Source organism: Chelmon rostratus, chromosome 7 (genome assembly GCF_017976325.1).
Source record: "Chelmon rostratus isolate fCheRos1 chromosome 7, fCheRos1.pri, whole genome shotgun sequence".
Taxonomy (NCBI): Eukaryota; Metazoa; Chordata; class Actinopteri; order Chaetodontiformes; family Chaetodontidae; genus Chelmon; species Chelmon rostratus.
In genome coordinates this window covers 27,895,261-27,914,407 of record NC_055664.1, presented here as the reverse complement: position 1 = coordinate 27,914,407, position 19,147 = coordinate 27,895,261, and the positions used below count along the sequence as shown (strand labels likewise).

Sequence of the window (19,147 nt, the reverse complement as noted above, 5' to 3'; positions counted from 1 at the left end):
GAAAGAAACCAGTTCATACACAGTGTGTGACCATGAATAACCAACTAAGAGGAAGGAAATGTGATAACCAGACAGGTGCAAATAACTATATTCTCTCTTCTTGATGTGTTCATGGTGTTTCTCTTAGTTGTTCACATAAAAAGTGACAGAAGAAGAAGAGAGGACACGTGTCAGTCGCTGTGTGAGGTGGGAACGACTGTCACTTTTGAAAAGTTCCAAAAATTGCCCGATGGATTCCCTCGCAGTCAAAGTGGGAAAGGTGCTGCTTTATAATCTGCGTTCACTTCTTTTTAAGTGACGCCGTTAGACGACCTCGAGCAGCCGATGATGCAGCGTCAGTGGTTTTCCACGCAACCAGGAAGTCACAAAAGGGGTGTTTACCCAAACTGCCCAGAAGTGTGTCCATTAAGTAGACTGAGACCACTGGATCTGGTTAAGTTGGACCGTATTAAATTGCATGCTTGTGAATGTAATTTTTAAATGTGTATTTTGTAATTGTGTTTTTATGTAATGTGTACTTCCATGTTTTTAATGTGTACTTCCATGTTGTTTTATTAGGCAACTAACATTCTGCCCAAGGACTACAGTTGAAAATTAGCTAATCAGCTATAAACTGGCACATTTACAGCAATGTTCATCAATGTGCACTGTCCTAAATAAATAAATTACATTAAATTAAATTAGACTTAAGTCAGAGCCTGTCGTCTGCACATTTTCATCTAATCATCTCAGCGTGGCTGGTACTTCCTTCACCATTCTGCCACCCAACATTCAAGTCATCGTTCAAGTGTCCCCTGCTGTCCTCAGACTCTTAAAGGGCTTTCTGAGATGTTTCCTGGGCAGACGCTGAACCGCAGGTAAAGGTGAGCAGAGCTACTCCACAGAGGAAGCTCATTTTGGCTGATTTGTTATGTTACGATCAGTTTTTGTTATCCTGTGCTCACTCTCTCTCTCCCTCTGCCCACAGGTGCATGAGCGGGGGCGGGGCTTCCTCAGGAGTGCAGCTGACTACCACACCTGACGGTAATCAGCCCAATCAGCGCCGGCTACTTAAGCCCAGTCCAAGCCCTCCTCCGGTGGCAGATTATTCCTGCATGTAGCACGTATCGTCTCGCTCCTGAGGAAGATTCTAGCCACGTTCCAGCTCTTTGTATTTCCCCTGAGTTATTTATTCCGAGTACTTTCTGTCTTGATCTTTTGTTGTTAGTATTCTTCCCCTTCGGGCGTTTTGTGTTTTGTAACTCTTTGATCATTGAACTCTTTTTCCTGTTTTTGGCGTCTTTAGTTGTACTTTGTTTGTGAATAAACCTTGTCACGTTTCCGCTCTGCATCTGGGTCCTCGTCCTCCTTGCCTGAGCCTTAACATGATTATATCCATGATTTGATCCATTCAATCATCACACAGAGCTCATGATTGTAGGTTATTGTTCATATCTTTAAGGTACGACCGACTTTAATGCATGAAGAGTTCGTAGACTGCCAGAACAAGCTGCACACGAACAAGCGTTCATACGAGGGACATTCGAACGCGGCTGTTTTCTTTATTTAACACTTGTGTTTTCTGGCAAATAAGTTTAGAGGGCTGTCACCGGCAAAATTCAAAACCCAGAACTAGAACAGGGACGAACACTACACAACAGCTTACTGGTCATGAATGTTGTATGATGCTTCCAGAGGTTTGTTGACATCAGGAGAGACACAGCAGGAACAAACATGGATTTTCTGTCTGTAACCGTCCTGGTTTGTCCTCCGGTCGAGGTTCACAGGCTGTTTGGGGATGTGACCCAAAGAGGAGAAGGACAGCAGACAGGGCTAGTCAGCACAGACGACACACACACACACACACACACACACAGCAGAGCAGCCAGCAGGACTTGTGTCTGAGTGCTACCAGACTGACTGTCATGTCAGCGCCTGCAGCTCTGCCATGAATCAGCAACACAAAGAGAGAAAGGACAGAGATATGCAGAAAGACAGATGAAGACAATGAGACATGTGGACAAACAGTATATTCACAGAGATTGACAGAGTAACTTCTTCCCCTTTCCGTCATGCATTTTAAATGTTACAGCAGTTCACTGTGTCCATATGCACCCCCGAGCTGATTCTCTGAGTCTCCTCAGCAAAAAACAAAGACACAAAGGTCATATGACACCATGTACACTTCAGCCACAGTGTCCTTAATCTCCACTGGGGACTAACTCAAAGAAAACTGAAGTGAATGGGAAAACTAACGTCACTGTTAACAAGCCATTTATTCCAGCAGGCAGTTAAAGCCTCAAACATGATTTAACATCCTCAGGTGTTTAACTACATTAACAACACACGACACGTCCACATTACACAAGTGATATGATCCAATATTAGCCTCAAACTCACCACTTAATCCAGGTTTATGGTTTAAAGACAGGGTTTTTATCTGTTGCCCGATCAATCCTAGCTGGTTGACAAAGAGAGCTGCGAGTGATCAAATTCTTGATCTTTCTGTAGGTCTATGAAGCCACCAGTTGATCAGATTTTGATCAGCTGGTGGCATCATAGACCTACAGCCATGTGTGTGTACAGTCTGCAGGCGCTATGGGATCTAGACCAACAGCAGTCTGGTCTTAAAACAATGCAGACTGGAATGCCCTGATATTTGCTTCTGTTCACACATTCATGTTCCCCTCCCGATGAACTTTAGTCGCTTTGTTGAGCCCCTGCATTTTCCTATAGCGCCATCATCAGGACACATTTTCTACTATTCTGCAAAATGAATGCTCACATTAGCCTCAGCTGCACTGTGCTGTGTGTTTAGTGCTAGTTAGCGTGCTAACGTAGTAAAACAGGAAGGCGCCCGTGCTAAACTTTATACCTGCCTAACGTCAGCATTTAGCATGGACATTGTGAGTTTGTCAGCATGCTGACATTAGCATTTAGCTCGGTGCAGCATGTGGCTGTAGACTCTTTCTTTCTTACTAACATGAATAATTAAACACAGTCCTCCCAGGTTCAGTGTGTGTGTGTGTGTGTGTGTGTGTGTGTAGGTGGGGGGGCTGGAGAGATTTACAGAAAGAAAAAGAGAGACTGGAGTTGATAGAAAGCCGAGGATAAAGAAAAGGAAGTCAATGGTGGAGAAAGAAAAGGGAGAATTTAGGAAGACAGAGAGAGGATGGATGACTGAGAGCATGTGGGAGTAAATATGAAGAAGAGGAAGGAGAGAGATGAAGAGGGAGACGTGAGGGAGAGGAGAGACGGAGGTGGAAGACAGGGGGGAGAGAAGATGTGGAGAGGAAAGGAGGTAAAACTAGCCTCAAACCTAATTACACAGATTAATGTGGCGTGGAGAGAACAGTTACCCAAATGGACTAAAGAGAGAGAGAGAGAGAGGGAGAGAGACTATTACGCTCCATGATGCTTAAACTCTAAATGGTAATATATGACTCTCTCTCTCTCTCCCTGCTCCCTGTATCTTTGAGCCTCTCTCACTCATTCTCATTAGACAGGATGTGTCAGCACAGTACTTTATCCTCTTCCTCATCTATCTCTTCCCCTCTCTCAGTCCCTGTGTGTCATTCCATCTCTCTCTCCTCAGATCAGTTCAACTCAGTGGGTTTTATTGAAATAAAGCACAGTTCATTGTATTAAGTGGCCGAGCAAAATAACATCTCATGGAGAAGACTCTGAAACCGTCCTGAGTGGGCAGAGTCCCGCGGTGACTTTTAAGGACAAATGAGTGGAAAATCTGCCAACGTTTGATTCGTGCTGCTTCTCACACAATCCGCTGTCGCTGCCTGGAATCCAGAAAGTCCTGTTTGATAAATAGATCCGTGAGTTTTTGAAGGTTTATCAGACGCCAAACCGTGGCACAGAAACAACTTTACAACTCTGGAAGCAGCTACAGTCATTTTCTCCTCCGCCTCAGTGATTGTGAGGTAAACAGTAAATTTAGGATCCTTCAGACTGCGCTGCGGCAATTTTCGCCATTCTTTTACAATCTCACTTGCAAGTCCCCCAACTTTATGTTTATATAAAGTGCAATACTAAATCACTGCAGTAGCTTTTTAAAATAGCTTTTTAGGTGTTTTGACAGCACAGACAAACAGGAAACATGAGGGGGGGGGGGTCCTCAGCCAAGGTTCATCAGACTCAGCCACAGGTGGTCTGATCAGTCTGGGTTTAGTCTTATTGTTCTTATTGTCAGAAAAACCCATGAAAAGACTAAAATCTAGACATAAAAACGTATTTTTATTTCTTCTCAGAGGGGTTAAAGCTCAGCTGCAGAGCTTCAGCACGTAGCTGCTGGAGCTGATGTGCACCTCCTCAGTTACGTAGCTACACGTCAGTGCTACAGCCGTTAGCTTGAAGTTAGCTTTAACATGTTCTGCTGCCTCTCAGTGAATAGAAGAGCGGATGCACAGCAGCATCCGTCCTGGCGGAGGTTTTAATGGTGGAACTGCTTTAACTCCTTCTGTCACACGTGAATCCGGCTTGAATGTTTAACAATTTAAATTTTAATAAAGTTTTGATTGACACCAGCAGAGTTCACCAAACCAAAGCCCCTGTCTGTCTCTGCTTCTGCTGCTTCAGCCTCCAACTTTTCATTCTTCATTTCGCTTCCCTGCTATTACCTCACCCTGTCTTTGTGTGTGTGTGTGTGTGTGTGTGTGTGTGTGTGTGTGTGTGTGTGTGTGTGTGTGTGTGATGAGTCATACTTTTGTTTTGTGGTGGTCTTTAGTTCCAGCGAATGGCTTGGACCGCTCACGGTGACAATACACACACACACACACACACAGCCTTTAATTCATGTGAATGGGGGGTTGTGGGATGTTTGGGGGTGGAGGACGCTGACATGCATCAGAGCACAACCACTGAAAGGAGACCTGCTCCTCCTCCCAAACCCTTTGCTCCCTCCATCCCTCTTTTTTCCCTCCCCTCCTCTCATCCATCCTTCCTTCCTGCTTCCTTCTTTTTCTTGCCCCCTTTTCTTCACTCCATACAACTTTTGCACCTGTACTTTTTTTTTACTCCTTTTCTCTTCACTTCTTTGCAGTTCCTTGTCCTTACCTGCTCCTATTTCTCCTCCATCTCTTCCCTCCATTCTCCCCTTTTCTGTTTCTTCTTCTCACTTCTCATCCTCTTTCTTCTTTTCCTGTTCCTGTCTACTTTTCCTCTTCCTCTAGCTTTTCTTCTCCCACTTCTTCTTCCTCTTCTCCTCCTTTTCTTTCTCTCTCTGTCCTCCGAATTCTTCTCCTTTTGGAACTTATTCTTCCACCTCTTTCCCTTTTCTCCTTCTCCTTCTTCTTCCACTTCTACATCTTCGTCTTCTTCTGCTCCCTTCTCCTCATTCTCCTGCAGCTGTCCTGCCATCTGACAATCACTTCTCTTACTCCTCTTCCCACTTCTCCTCCAACTCCTCCCTTCTTCTCACGTCCTCCTCTAACTTCTCCTTCTCTGTCTTCTTTTCATTTCTCTTCTTGTTCTCCTCCTCTCCTCTCTAAAATCCTCCTCCTCCATCTTTCTACTGTTATTCCTTCTGTCCTCCTCTCTAGCTACCCCCCTTGTGTCTTTTATTTCCTTTTCCTGCCCTGCTCCTTTCTCCCCCTAATCCTCCTCCTTTCTCTGCTCCCATCCCTCCACCACCTTTCCTCCTTCTCATCTTTGTTTCCCTCTCCTCTACGTCGTCTCCCTGTTCTTACTCCGATCTACCTTTAGTTCATGCTATATTTCTTGTCTTCCTCCTCTTTCCTTCCTATAGTGCTTCCTCCTCTTGCTTTCCTTCAACTTCTTATTGTTCTCCATTTCCTTCCCTTCTTCCTTTCTTCTCCCCCTTCCTCCTCATCTCCTCATCCTCTGGCTGTTTTTTCTCGTCTTCTTCTGCTGCACACTTTACTTTCTTATTTATCTTCTTCCTCAAGTCCATCTCCCACTTCCTCTACAGCTCCTCCTCTCCTCCCATCCCTCTTCCCCCATTTCTCCTCCTTTCACACCTTCTTCTCCATCTCTCCACCTCTAATTCTCAGGGTCTATTTGCCTTCAGGCTTGACTTATTCTCTCTCTGTCACACACATACATTTTTCCACCACTTTCACCTCCTTTTTCCTCCTTACATCCTTGTCCTCCTCCTCTTCTCTCCTCCCTTTCTCCTCCTTTTGCCATTTTCTTTCTTTCTCCCTTCCTCCTCCTCCCATCTCTCTTATTCCACCAGTCAACATTGATTAGATATCGAAGTTAATCCCAGATAAACTCCTCCGCTTATAGCCTGCTGACCTCAACCAATCACAGAGCTGCTTGCTACCAACAGGGGCTCTTAACTGCGTCCTGATTGGCTCACGGAGATGCAGGCCGCCATACGAACACACCACACGTCTGAAAATAAGCAAGCGGGGATGGGTGAGCGGCAAATTAGTTTGACAGGTAGCGCTGAGAGCCTGATACAACACACACACACACACACACACACACACACACACACACACACACACACACCTCCCCTAACCCTTGACATATACATGAGCTTATTCACAAGTACGCACACGCACACACACATGCTTACTCACCCATGTGGAGCAACACAAAGAAACACACAAAGGCTGTATGTTGTGAATGTGCACTCTCACACACACTCATCTCCCTTAACCTTTGACATATACATGAGCTTACACACACACACACACACAGCCTTTAACCATTGACATATACAGAAGCTTACTCTCGAGGACATACACACACACATGCTTACTCAGCCATGTAGCTTAGCATGAAGAGGCACACAAAGGCTGTATGTTGTCTATGTACACCCACCCACACACACACACACACACACACACACCTTCTTTAACCACTGACATACACAGAAGCTTACTCTCGAGGACACACACACAGACATGCTTACTCAGCTATGTAGCATAGCATGACGAGACACACAAAGGCTGAATGTTGTGAATGTACACCCACTCATACACACACACACACACACACACACACACACACACTTTGAACCAGTTGCAAACGAAGTCACATGATTGTTATAGTAAATGCACATAAAGTCATATAAAACCATAAAACATTTTACAATCCAAACCACATAAATCCACATAGTTTCACTTTGAATCTGAATTTTAAAGCACTGACACACACGTGATGGTGCGCAGACGTCTTTTTGTCTGAAGGTTGGAACTGGACTTTGTACTCCCACCACCCACAACACAGTAGTTAGTGTATAAATACACGAAAAACAAGCCAGTGCACAGACACAAGCAACAGTCACTTTCACTTGATGGTATTATCTGACCCTTATTGTGTCTCATACTGCTGTTCAGTTTTAGTGTATAACATCAGATATTCCCTCGTTGGGCATCCTGATGGGAAATTGAGGTGTTTCAGCAGCACAAAGATGTAAAAAGATTTTAAAAAGACCAAAAAAATGTTAAGCCGGAAGAAGGGAGGCATCCAGACAGCCGAGGGCCGAGCAGCCTCGGGAAGAGAAATGAGGAGAATAAGAGCGAAGAGGAAAGACAGAAAGGATTCCTTTTATCTGCTTTGAGATAAGAGCATTTTCCACTGAGTGGAGGACAGAGATATGAGGTCCGCGTCTTATGTAGTCTACAGCAGAACTTAAAAGTTATGATCCCTCGCTTTGCCGTCTTCTATTTAAAAGCTCAGGTTGTCGGGGTGCGTGGTCGGCGAGCTCGTTCTCCAACCTTAACCAAGCTGGGTTTCTTGTAACCATGACAACGGCCGTTCACTAGCTGTAACCAAGCAGATTTTTAACCCAAACCAAGCTAAACTGCAGAAGTGGCAGATAAAAAAATGAATCATTTTTGTAATCTTACAGGCTTTTTTGGGAGGTGTCTCTAAACAATGTTTTCTTGCTGATGAATAGAAAACAATCACGTTTTAATTTAAATTTAGTTTTTATGTCGTTTTTAGGATTACAGTCAGAATTGAAACATTCTGTCCATTAAGTGTGTCCATTATGTGGCTGTTCATCCATGACACAGAGCAGTTAACAGCGAGCAGCTCATGAGGTGTGTGCCCTAAAGCCTGGTGATAGAGTGTGTGTGTGTGTGTGTGTGTGTGCATGTGTGTGTCCTGGTCAGTCACAGCTCTCTCAGTGCACAGCTAAGATAACACACAGAGGTGACTTCACTGTCAACCCCCCCTCACCTCCCCTCACTGTGTGTGTGTGTGTGTGTGTGGAGGTACATCTCCAGCTCCATCTCCTCATCCTCACCCCTTCTCATTTCCTTTTCATCTCTCTTCTCCTGTAGCTCCTCTTCCTCTTTCCTTTGTCTTATTATTGTCTGTTTCATGGAGAGAAATCAGTTTATCTAATATTGTAGTACATCACCAAACTGAGAATTCAACTGCTAAAACGTTTCGATCAGTGTTTGTGCTAAACTGAATCGAATTCTGATCATTTTCATGAGCTGCATGTGCACGGTGAGCGAGCAGCCAACATGTTTAATACAGTTTTAGTCTGTTATTACCTACAGTCCACAACACTGCTGCACCCAGAGCCGTGTTTAATGTCAGATACCCAACACATTAACCAGGCCGAACCACCACCTGCTGTCTCCAGCACCATCACACCCACCACCTTCACTACCACTGTCCCTGTTCGCTGTCCCACACACCATCCTCCACCCGCAGTACCTGACCTTACCAAAACAACCCCATCCACTTACCCCAACAGCGCACTTCCAACCTAACACCACCTCTCCCTAACATCCATCTGTTTATCTCCCTGTCTCACCTCTCTGTCTCTCTGGTGTGTCCATTCCTTTTCCTCCGTCTGTCTGACACCCCAATGACTGTTATTTATTACCCAGCAGCCCCTGCTTTAGCCCGGCATGCCAAGGCTGGTCGCTCTGTCCTCAGGCAAACTCTCTCTCTCTCTCATTACCCCCCCACATCTCTCTCCCTCTCTCTCTGCCAGTGTCTCTCTGTCTCTCATTTTATGCTGCTGTCTGGCACTTTCTCCGTCTCATTTCTTCCTCTGTCTTGCCTTCTGTCTGTTGTTTTTTCCTGACGCTCTCCATCCTCGGTTTGTTTTTTCCTCTGACCATGTCGCACACACGCACACACACGCACACACACACACACGCACACACACTCTGCTGTCACCAGAGGCAGAGGACTCTCTCCAGACACCTCTCTGTCTGGTGACATCCAGACGACATTGGACTGCGTGTGTTCCGATTTTTTATTTGTGTGTGTCTGAATTTTTCTTGTGCATGACTGTGTATGCGTGTGTGTTTCTGTGTGTATTTGTATGTGTCTTTATTAGATGGATGGATGGATGGATGGATGGACGGATGGATCTTTGCACTCGTGGATTCCTGTGTGTGTGCTTTCATTCAGCTTCCACGGCAGCAGAAAAGCAAAGCGTGTTTTCACAGAGCGAACGGATGGAGTGATGGAGAAATAAAAGAATAGAGGCCGCAGGAGTCGAATGAGGTTGAGATAGAGAGGGAGGGAGGGAGGTGAGAGAGAGGCGATGACAGTCTTTATGGGAGGGGGATGGTGGAAATAAAGGCGGAGGTGAACGTAGAGGAGGAGCGAGGAGCGAGGATGAGGGGATGAGGGAAAGAGAGGAAAAGACATCGAGACTTAAGACGGAATTAAAGATGAAACCATGTTGGCATGTTTGTCAACTTTGCCCTGAAGCCTTATGTGTATGTGCGTGCGGGTACGTGTGTGTGTGTGTGTGTGTGTGTGTGTGTGTGTGCAATTACAGCTACTTACAGCTGTGGAGCCTAATTAGCCTTCAACAGCACACTCATTAGTCTGGTTTGTGCTACAAGGCCAAAGAAGGATATTCCTGTTTCCACTGCAGGGCCAAAGTGGGATGGTCCAGTTTCCAGTAAAGGGTTAAAGTGGGACAGTCTGCTACAGGGCCAATCAAAGCTGGGATAACTTCATACGACCGTGTGTTGAAACTTTATGCTTCTTTTTATTTAATTTTTTAGGTACAAAAAACAAAAAATACCTTGTTCAGTCGCCACAAACATGACTTGAACAGACAGTCCAGACTGTCACGCCGCCTCCTCCGCCTGATGAGAAGCCTAGCTCACATACATCTACCGCTAATCTGAACTACGTCACTTTAACACCTGTCGTAGAACCGTTGACATGATGCGTCTGAAAATTTGCAGAAATGTGCGATGCTAACGCTTTCTTCCGGTGACAGGCTGCCATGTGTCCCATGTCTCCATGACAGAATCAGTAGAGAGACTGCTGAGAAAACGAGAAATATTCCCGTCCCGTCATGACTTGACCACGCACAGACAGCCAATTACATCACAGAATCACCCCAGCTCCCACAACAGGCACAGCGGGGCCACTGAGTTAGCTTAACTTTCGCTTTCCTATTGAACGTCAGAAGCACCACGACAGAGAAGAGCGTTCCTTCAAGTGATGCAGGTAAAGGTGTGGCAGCACTTTGGATACCTGAAGTCCAGTTTGGACCCATAATAGACGCCCCAACCTGGACGAGGCTACTTAAACTCAAACTCAACACATGTTGCTGACGTGTGTTGTTAACTGTTCTGAGGAACCTGTGCCAATAAAGTCAGGAGGAACCAGAAACTTTAGTGTCTCCTGCTAGGAACTTTTCTGGAGCTTTCAATCAGGAGCAGCACAGTAAAAAATGTTTCTTACGTTGATGACCTGTTGGGGGTTTGCTCCACCTACAGTAAGGACCTGCACCTCCGAATCAAACCCCGTCACTGCCACTGCTAGTCCCTGGATCCAATGATGAACACCATGCAGCTGATCACTGTGAAGGTTTGCAGCCTTTTTAAGTTTTCACCACTTTTCTATATTTGAAGAATGCTGCATGTTCTGGAGTTACTCCTTCTGGATCCGGTCCCAGGTGAATTAAAGCCAAACCTCGACCTCAACAAACCAACTTCATTACAAATATATAATAATAATATAATAATAATAACACTTCAGGGACTTTCTTTGCCCTCGAGTTATTTTCTCAGACACAGTTTACTGCCAGTTCAAACATCTCCATCCTCAATCTGCCAGGTCTCAATACCTCAAAGGGGTCTATGATCTTATTGCCTAAAAGCTTCTCAGTGACCTGAGCAGGTTGATGGTTATTTTAGATCTGAATGCATTGTTTCAAGCATTTTATGTTCTTCCGTGCGACTTTAAATCATTTAGATAATCATTTTATATGTCATTCAAACCCCAGAGACCTTCGCCAGCTGTGACATATTGACACAGCCTGGCCACTCCCAACAGGACCAGGATATTTACTGGTTTCAACTGGTTTTTAAGTACAGCAGGGTGACGGCACAACATACTGTATGAGTGCATGCTTCTGTGTGTGTGTGTGTGTGTCGGTGTTCCTGGTCTCAGAGCCTCATTAGGTGAGCATATGGAGAGATCTGCAGACGGTCCAGCGGTGATGTGGAGCAGAAAGGAGTCTGACTCAGCACTCCTGCCGCTGAATTACAGCTGGAGGTTTTTCTTTGCTGTATGTTTGAATACGCTGGAGTCGTAGCAGGACGCACTAAAACTCGCTTCACTTGCCTTCACATATCTGAGATGTTTTTATTGGCCAGCAGAAGATTTTATGTCGTCTATAGAGGTAGAAACTGAGCGGCTTTAATTTGTTTTTGAATGGTTTGCAGACGGGACGTGTCCTCGGAGCAGAAACAACCTGTTGCTGTGGGTCACTGATCAACTCTAATGGAGCCACCGGAGGTTTGGTGCTTTGCTCAAAGGCACATCGACAGCAGCTAAATGAAAGCAGAAGATCTTTTTCTCAACTGACGCTGAGATTCAGGCCAAAAACCCCCCAGTTATATCAGCAGCCTGCGAGTACATTAAACCAGAGATAATGAAATGCAGGCTTATCGTCTTCCACTCATTCTTGAAATATCCATTTTTAGAGATATCACAGTGTGTAGGAGTTGAACATCAATGGAGTTCACCAATACAATGTCGAGACATCAGTATAATTACTGCAAACAAGAACAATGTCATCAATCAGTCTTGTTTACTTTCGCAATGCAGAATATTGAAGACGTGCTTCACATTTTAGAGTGAAAACATTAGAACTCCTTCATCATTTCTAATAGAAAGCAAAGTTGTTTTTAGATTAAACACACAGTAAGTCAGTCAGATAGTTAGTCGGTTGGACAACTCTTCCTTCCTACATTTCATTTCCTCCTCTCCTACGCTCAGGAGAACAGAGGAAGGAGAAATGGGGAGCAGAGGAAGCAGGAGGAGGAGGAGAGAAGGAGGCCGCTGGCTGTCGTGTGGAATCATCGTCAGACTGAGTGACACGTCTCTGTCCTGCTCTCCTCTTCCTCTGCGTCTCTGCTGGGATTTCAGCTCAGTGTGCCTCAGCTACCGCTGCGCTCTCTGCGGCTTCATTCACAAAAACACTTTGAAAATGCATGTGTGAAAACGACGTGTGTGCTTATGGTGAAGACTTCTGTCCACACTGACACAGCCGAGCATGAGGGTGTCAAACATCTCCACCTCTGCTCTGCTGCCGCTGCTGCTCACAGTTCAAATACTAAACAAAAAGGCGGCACATGACACACTCTGATCACATGCAGCAAAGTGCAAAGTATCAGTTACACCACGTTGATCGTAAAAAGCCGTAAAGTCATACAGGACGCTGTAAAACCAGATCTATGATCAGCAAGAGCGTCACTACTGGAGAATTCTGCAAAACTCCAGATTCAGCTCCGTGACGACGAGTTTAAAAATGGCTGAGGATCGAGGAGGACTGTGGTTGTAGCTGATAAACTAAAGCTCAGGTGTGCTGAGGCAACAGCTGAGGTGAAGCATGTGACAGGCAGCGCACCCAGGTGAGAAGATGTTCTGAACAACATCCGGGTCGCTGGGTGGAGGACCAGGACGAAGAGAAACATGTTCCTCTCCGCGTCTCCATCTCCTTCAGCTCGCTCCTGATGTTTGAAAGCAGGGGGCCTCCTCTCCTCACCCCTCCCCTCCCCTCCCCATCCTCCCCCCTCTTCTGGCTCTGCCCTGATGCTTTACCCCTATTGTTCTCCTGCACACACACACACACACACACACACACACACACACACACACACAATGGCTGGTGAATGGAGCAGCCACCATGGGGACAGTTGTAAGCTGTTGGCGCCCAGACTCTCTCTCTCTCTCTCCTTCTGTTTGTCTATGTCTCTCTCTCATCTTCATTTTATTTGCGCGCATAGGAGAGAAGCTCTCGCGCATCACGTTCTGTTCGCAGCAGCCGCGAGCGAATTAACCCCCACGAACAAGAACCTCCTTAAATCCGGGGTGGGGGGTGAAATTTAGGGACAGCGGGGTCTGCTAAGGGGCGGGGCGGGTGGTGGTCTTCATCGTTGCTATGGGCAACCACCGAGGAGTGAGCGAGGTAGAAGGCGTCCCGTGCGCTCGTGCGTGTGAGTACATAAGTGTGTGCGTGCTGCGCGCGCGTTGGACCTGCCAACGTCCCGCTGCGAGACCCCTCGCGCCAATTCCATGTCACACAATTGGCTGAGAGAGAGAGAAAGAGAGAGAGAGAGAGACGGAGACGCGCAAAGGAGCGCGAGGAAGAGAGAGACAGACAGTGAGAGAGAGAGACCTAGTCACAGTAGGAGAGAGAGAGAGAGAGAGAGAGAGAGACAGAGAGAGAGGGAGGGAGGATGGTTGGGAGGATTTAGCCCGGCAGCGTCTTTTCCCGTCCAACACAACAAGCTTATTACCTTTCTCCCCACGCGCTTGGAAACGGATTTACGCGCACGAAAGGAGGTTTGTTTGGCTCATTTATTTCTCTTTTCTCTGCTCTCATCATCTCGCTGCTGTTTTTCTCTCATCCCCGCCTGTCGTTTTCCATGAACCGGTCTGTTCGCTCCGTCGGTTGCGGGGGGAGGCTACAGGTCGCGGGAATGCGTTTAATGGCGATTAGCTGGCAGGTAATTAGCCGTTAACGGTCAAATTAACCTGGTAGTAGTAGTAGTAGGAGCGGGGAGGTGACACTGACCGGGGGTCCTCGTGTGAGAGGGGCTTGTTTTGTGATGTTTGGGGGGTCTCCGGTGCGTGGAGAGCCAGCGCGGCGGTGGCGGAGGGGGACAATGAGCGGGGCTGTTGTTTGGCGACGCTGCGCGCGGTGTGCCCCAAAAACCGTCGATCCGACTGCTTCTGGAAGCAACGGGTGAAAAAAATATAGCAATATGTTCAGTTTGTCATTCAATAACTCGGGTCAATCACATGGCCCGGATCAATCACAGCACCCCCCCGGATCAATCACAGAAGCTGGCTCCGGTCTGGGTGTCTGGTCGGTGCTTGTGTTTTTGTGCGCCGTTCCACAGACACACGTTTCCAGATCTCTTCTCTGTTTTCACGCCGCTGTGGAGCTCAGCGGGGGGCTCTGTGGGACCCGCAGCTCATCTGGAGCCGCTGCGCGGATCCTGCAGGGATGCGGAGCCGCTCTGTGACGGTTCCACTCCGCGCCGGGGCGTTTGTTGCTCTCAGGGCAGACATAACGCTCAGATGTTAACTCTGTGCATCTGACATGTGTGTCTGTCATCTGTTCGTGTGTGCGTGCGTGTGTGTGCTCAGCGCGTGCAGTCTGGAGAATAATAGGAAATAAATCCCAAAGCGCATGAAGATGTTTATGCGCCTCGACAACAATAACAACAATAGTGCAATAAAGCAGAGCATATTATACAATGCGCGCGCAGAGAGACACTGAAAGGGGGCGGCGGGAGGATGGGGGGGTCTCAGCCATTTTCGATGAAGCGCGTGTTAAAACGCACGCACATGGCGGCAGACAGACTGAAATCACATCATAATCACAGCCAGGCGTCCATGTGTGAGATGTAAACGAGGTCAGCGTGGACAGCAGGGGGACCTATTATTAATATCATGATGATGATGATGATGATGATGATTATTGCTGCGGTATGTGTTGTGTCGGAGGCTGCAGGGTTGAAGGGAGGAGTATGTCAGCCTCTTTTCTCCCCTCTTTCTCCCCCCCTCAACGGACAAGGAGGCTGCTTGTTGGGAATTTGGCGCTTCACTTGTTTTGCTCAATGAATCCACTGTGAGCCCCTCTCACTGTTGTTGTTGTTGTTGATGTTGATGATGATGATGATGATGTCGAAGCCCTCCACTCGCTGCTCTTTTATCACCATTGATTATCGGTATTAGTGTCCCTCCGGACTGGCTGATGAATTGATCATTTAAGGCTCTTCGGGATGTCCATGTGCACTTGTCTCCCCGCGGCGTCACACTCCGCCTCCATTGTTCCCAGTTTGAGTCTGATGGTGAAAACAGGCGGAAATCGCTTCATTTATTCGGATGAATCTCCTCTTAAATATTTCCACTGTGAGAAGTCTTTCTTAGCTTTCATGCTCCCCTGCTGCAGTGATTTAAAGTCTGTGTACAGTCAAGTCTCGTGACCTTCTTCATCTTTTTTATTCTCTACTGATGTTTCTATTAAACAGAGATTTTTTTATCGCTGCGAAATTTGTAAAATATAATTTAATAACCCGAATATAATTGAAGCCATTGTTTTTCTTTGGTGTTTTTTGTGTTTTTGGAGGGATGAAAAAGGAGAAGACGAATAAAAACATGTCGCCATATTAGAAGCTTTTTTTTGCCCCCCAAAATGGAGGGGGAGGAGGCTCAGAGGAGCTCATTAGCAATGCAAATTAGTGGCTTTTTTTCTTCGTCTTCAACGGGGGCTCGGGCACCTGCTGTCTCGAGCATGCGCGCGGCTGGATGGCTGACTGACTTCCTCCTCCTCCTCAGCCTCGGGAACGCGCCTCCACCCTCCTGCTCATTAGAATTATGTTCCATGTCCGCGGCGCGCTCACGCTAGTGGAGCTTTGACGGATATAAAAAAAAATAAAAAGAAGAATAAGAAGAGCTCGAGCGCTCTTCTCCTCCTTTAAAAGCGCCCGAGTGTGTCTCGCGCTCACAAACGACGTTTAGCATAACAAAGGGAGGTGGAGGAGGTGGAGAGGAGGGGGGAAGAAATGACAGGAGAGGAGCAAAGACGGGAAAAATAGAATAAATGGGAGGAGATGGATTGAGTGAAGACAGTGGGAGGAGAGGAGTGGAGGAAAGAAAGGAGTAAAGAGACAAAGATGGATGATGGGAGGAAGGTGAGGGAACCAGAGGAGAATAATGAAGGAAAAGTTTTTAGCATTCATAATCCGCCGGTTTAGAATTCATCAGCACTGACAGCAAAGAGAAGTTCAGAAGAAGAAGAGTCAAAAGCTCTAACGACCATCATCTGCTCACACACCAGCCTCCACTGACGGCTGGAGTTCTAGTTATACGCCAATAAACACTCTAATCTGCTCACAGCTGAATCCTGATGTGTTCGAGACCGTTTACCACAGTTTCCACACTGAATGCTGAGTGAGGGCGGTCAAAGTGCTGATGATGAGGATGAGAGAAGGCTGCAAAATCAAAATCCCACTTCAGAAAAAAAACACAAAATGTAATGAGAATCACTCCTATTTTATAAACCGGTCATATGTTTTATATATGTTGATGGCTGGCTGTAAATGCTGGAAGCATCGCGTCACTCTCCACCTCTGGTGTCTGATGTGATTAGAGCTGCGTGTGAACGTGATTTTAAACTGATGTTTCAGAAAACTCCTAATTTCTTCTGAGCTCAGCTGTATGTCGACACACAACAGATCAGCTGTTTCACTGACTGAAGTGAGTCTGTCCTCCAGCTTCAGTCAATAAGAAGTCAAACAGGAAGTCTGACCTCTCTGTGGTCCCTCTGACCCCAAACATAAGAAACATAATGTGAAAGATGCTGAGCTCATGTGACAAATAACACAGGAAATATTTTAATGTTTGTGGTTATTTCCTATTTTATTTTAAACAAACCCAGTTTATAACAAAGGGACATATTTAATAAGGTCAGAGGGGGGAGGGGATGATTTATTTTTCAGTTATTATTGCTCTTTTATATGTAATGTGGAGGCAAAGCCAATGTTCATATAACAAAAGGGTAAAAGGAGGAGTAGAAGACGAGTGGAAGACAGGAAAGAAAAAGCAGATACAGGCGAGATAAACGAAGGAAAAAAGAGAAGAAGAGTGTGATACTACAGCGATGAAAAGAAGATGAGAGAGGGAGAGTACAAAGAAGGACATGACAGGAGAGGAGCAGAGGATGGATGATGGATTTAAAGGGAAGAGAAAGAATGTGCAAAGGAAAGGAGGGACAAAGAGCGACAATGGGAGGATGTCAGGACAAATTAAAGGTTGAAAGAGATGTGGGACATGACAAGAGACACAAAAGAACAGACAAATGAACGAAAAACAAGTGTAGGGATGTAAGAAGAAGAAAGTAGAGGAGGTTAAGAGGAGGACAAGACAAAAGGAAACAGGGAGGATGGCAGTAAAATGGAGGGTGGGAGGAAAGTGGACAAGTGGAAGGAGAAAAGACAACAAAGGAAACTGATGAATAAGAGAAGAAGAAAAGAGAGGATGAGTAGAGGAGAAGAGAGAGGACGGGGGTCAATGGCAGGAGGATGGGGGTCAACGGCAGGAGGAGAAGGGGTGAACTGAGGTGAATGGGCAAATGAAAGCAATAAGAGAGGAGGGGAAGGGGGACACATTTAAAGGCAGTGGACAAAAAACAAAAGTGAAAGATGATGATATGAGAGAAATGGCAGGAAAAGAGGAAGAGAGGAGGAATGAAAGGACTACGGGGACAAAGATGGAGGACAGGGGGCGGATGAACAATAGAGCCAACTGGAGGCAAATTAGAAGAAAAAGAGGAGAAACAGGAGGACAAAGATGAGCGAGAGAGACGCTAGAGTCCCAAACATGGAGCTGATAAGACAGGCGAGGGGTGGTGATGAAGAGGAGGAGGTAGGGGTTCATCCAGCGTCGACCGCGTTCACGCCAGCTAACCGCGAAAAATCAGACGAGCAGATGGAGGAAAATGGTTGCACAGACATCGAACATGGCGTCCGCTGCGGCCAGACAAGGAGCAAATTGTTCGCCGACGAACGGATCAGTTCCTCCTCCGTTCCGTTCGCATCACATGCTCATCATGAGGGTTCTCAAAGTGCGAGGAACGCGCCAAGTCAGCGAGCAGAAACATTCCTGTGCAGGTTCACGGTTGTCCATCCTGCACACTTCATGTGACCAGCTTCATCTTCATCTCCCCCCGGCCCGGAGGAGGTCAAAGATGTCCTTCTTCTGCTTTTAGTGCAGCGACTGACAGGTGATGTTCAGTGAGGGATAACAGGCTACAGGTGACCCCCAGCACTCCTGATATTTAACTCCTGAAGGCCCAGACTTTCCTCCAGGAAGATACCAACACACCTCGACTTTAGGCTGTCAGATGACGGTCCAGACGACCGCCGCTTTCTGTTTTTCCCCTGAACGTTAATGTTTAACGACTGTTGATGGCTTTAGAGGAGGTGATCTTTGCTTCATGCATAAACGCTGCGTGCTGGAGTTTATTGATCACCGATGCTGGTGATCATTCTGCAAAGCATCCGTCAGTTTTTACTCTGATTCCCCACCAGTTTTTAGTTTGGGTTACGTAACCTATCGCAGCAAGCAGCATGTCTGCTGTTATCCTTGTCAGACAGACGCCATCCTTGTTTCAGACTGTGAAAGTCTGACGTGATGGCGTTCACTGTTTCCAGTTTTTACGCTGTAGAGAAAAGAAGGCTGAAGGAACAGAAACATCTGTTTTGGCGATTTGTAATTGATGGGCTAAAAAGCAGACAGCGAGGTGACGAAGACTTGGCTCTAACACTCACTGAAGCCCGTTCTTATTTAATCTGACTGAAACATCCACAGTGCACACACAGGGACTTCAGGAAACCTTCATAAACTGGCTAAAATCCAGATCTGAACGTCTGAACACTTCAATAATGGGTCATCTGAAGGGTTGGAGGGTTGAGGAGGTTAGTTAATCCACCTTTTCTTTGCTCGACAGAAACCCTTTCCAGTAGAAATCATTGTGTCAGTGAGGAAATGCAGCTTCCGGGGCTCGAACCTGTTGTGTCGTCTGTGTCTCTGGAGTCACGCTTCATTATTTGATTGATTGATTGATTCACTGACTTTGGTCTGTATTGTCATGGTTAAGTTCCTTCGTTAAGCACAGCTCATGGACACTCTGGGTCCAGGATTTGCTGCTTCTCTCCGTGTCACA

At 46.4% G+C, this 19,147-nt stretch overlaps 1 protein-coding gene across 1 annotated transcript in view; it reads left to right on the top strand.

Annotated features, from left to right (window-relative positions):
• Positions 1-13,647: 13,647 nt before the first annotated feature.
• Positions 13,648-19,147, top strand: part of si:ch211-137a8.4 (neurofilament medium polypeptide) — a 32,351-nt gene continuing 26,851 nt past the window's right edge. Inside the window, exon 1 of the mRNA XM_041941155.1 lies at positions 13,648-13,755. The gene's annotated coding sequence lies outside the window, so the exon portion shown is untranslated. The remainder of the gene's footprint in view (positions 13,756-19,147) is intronic.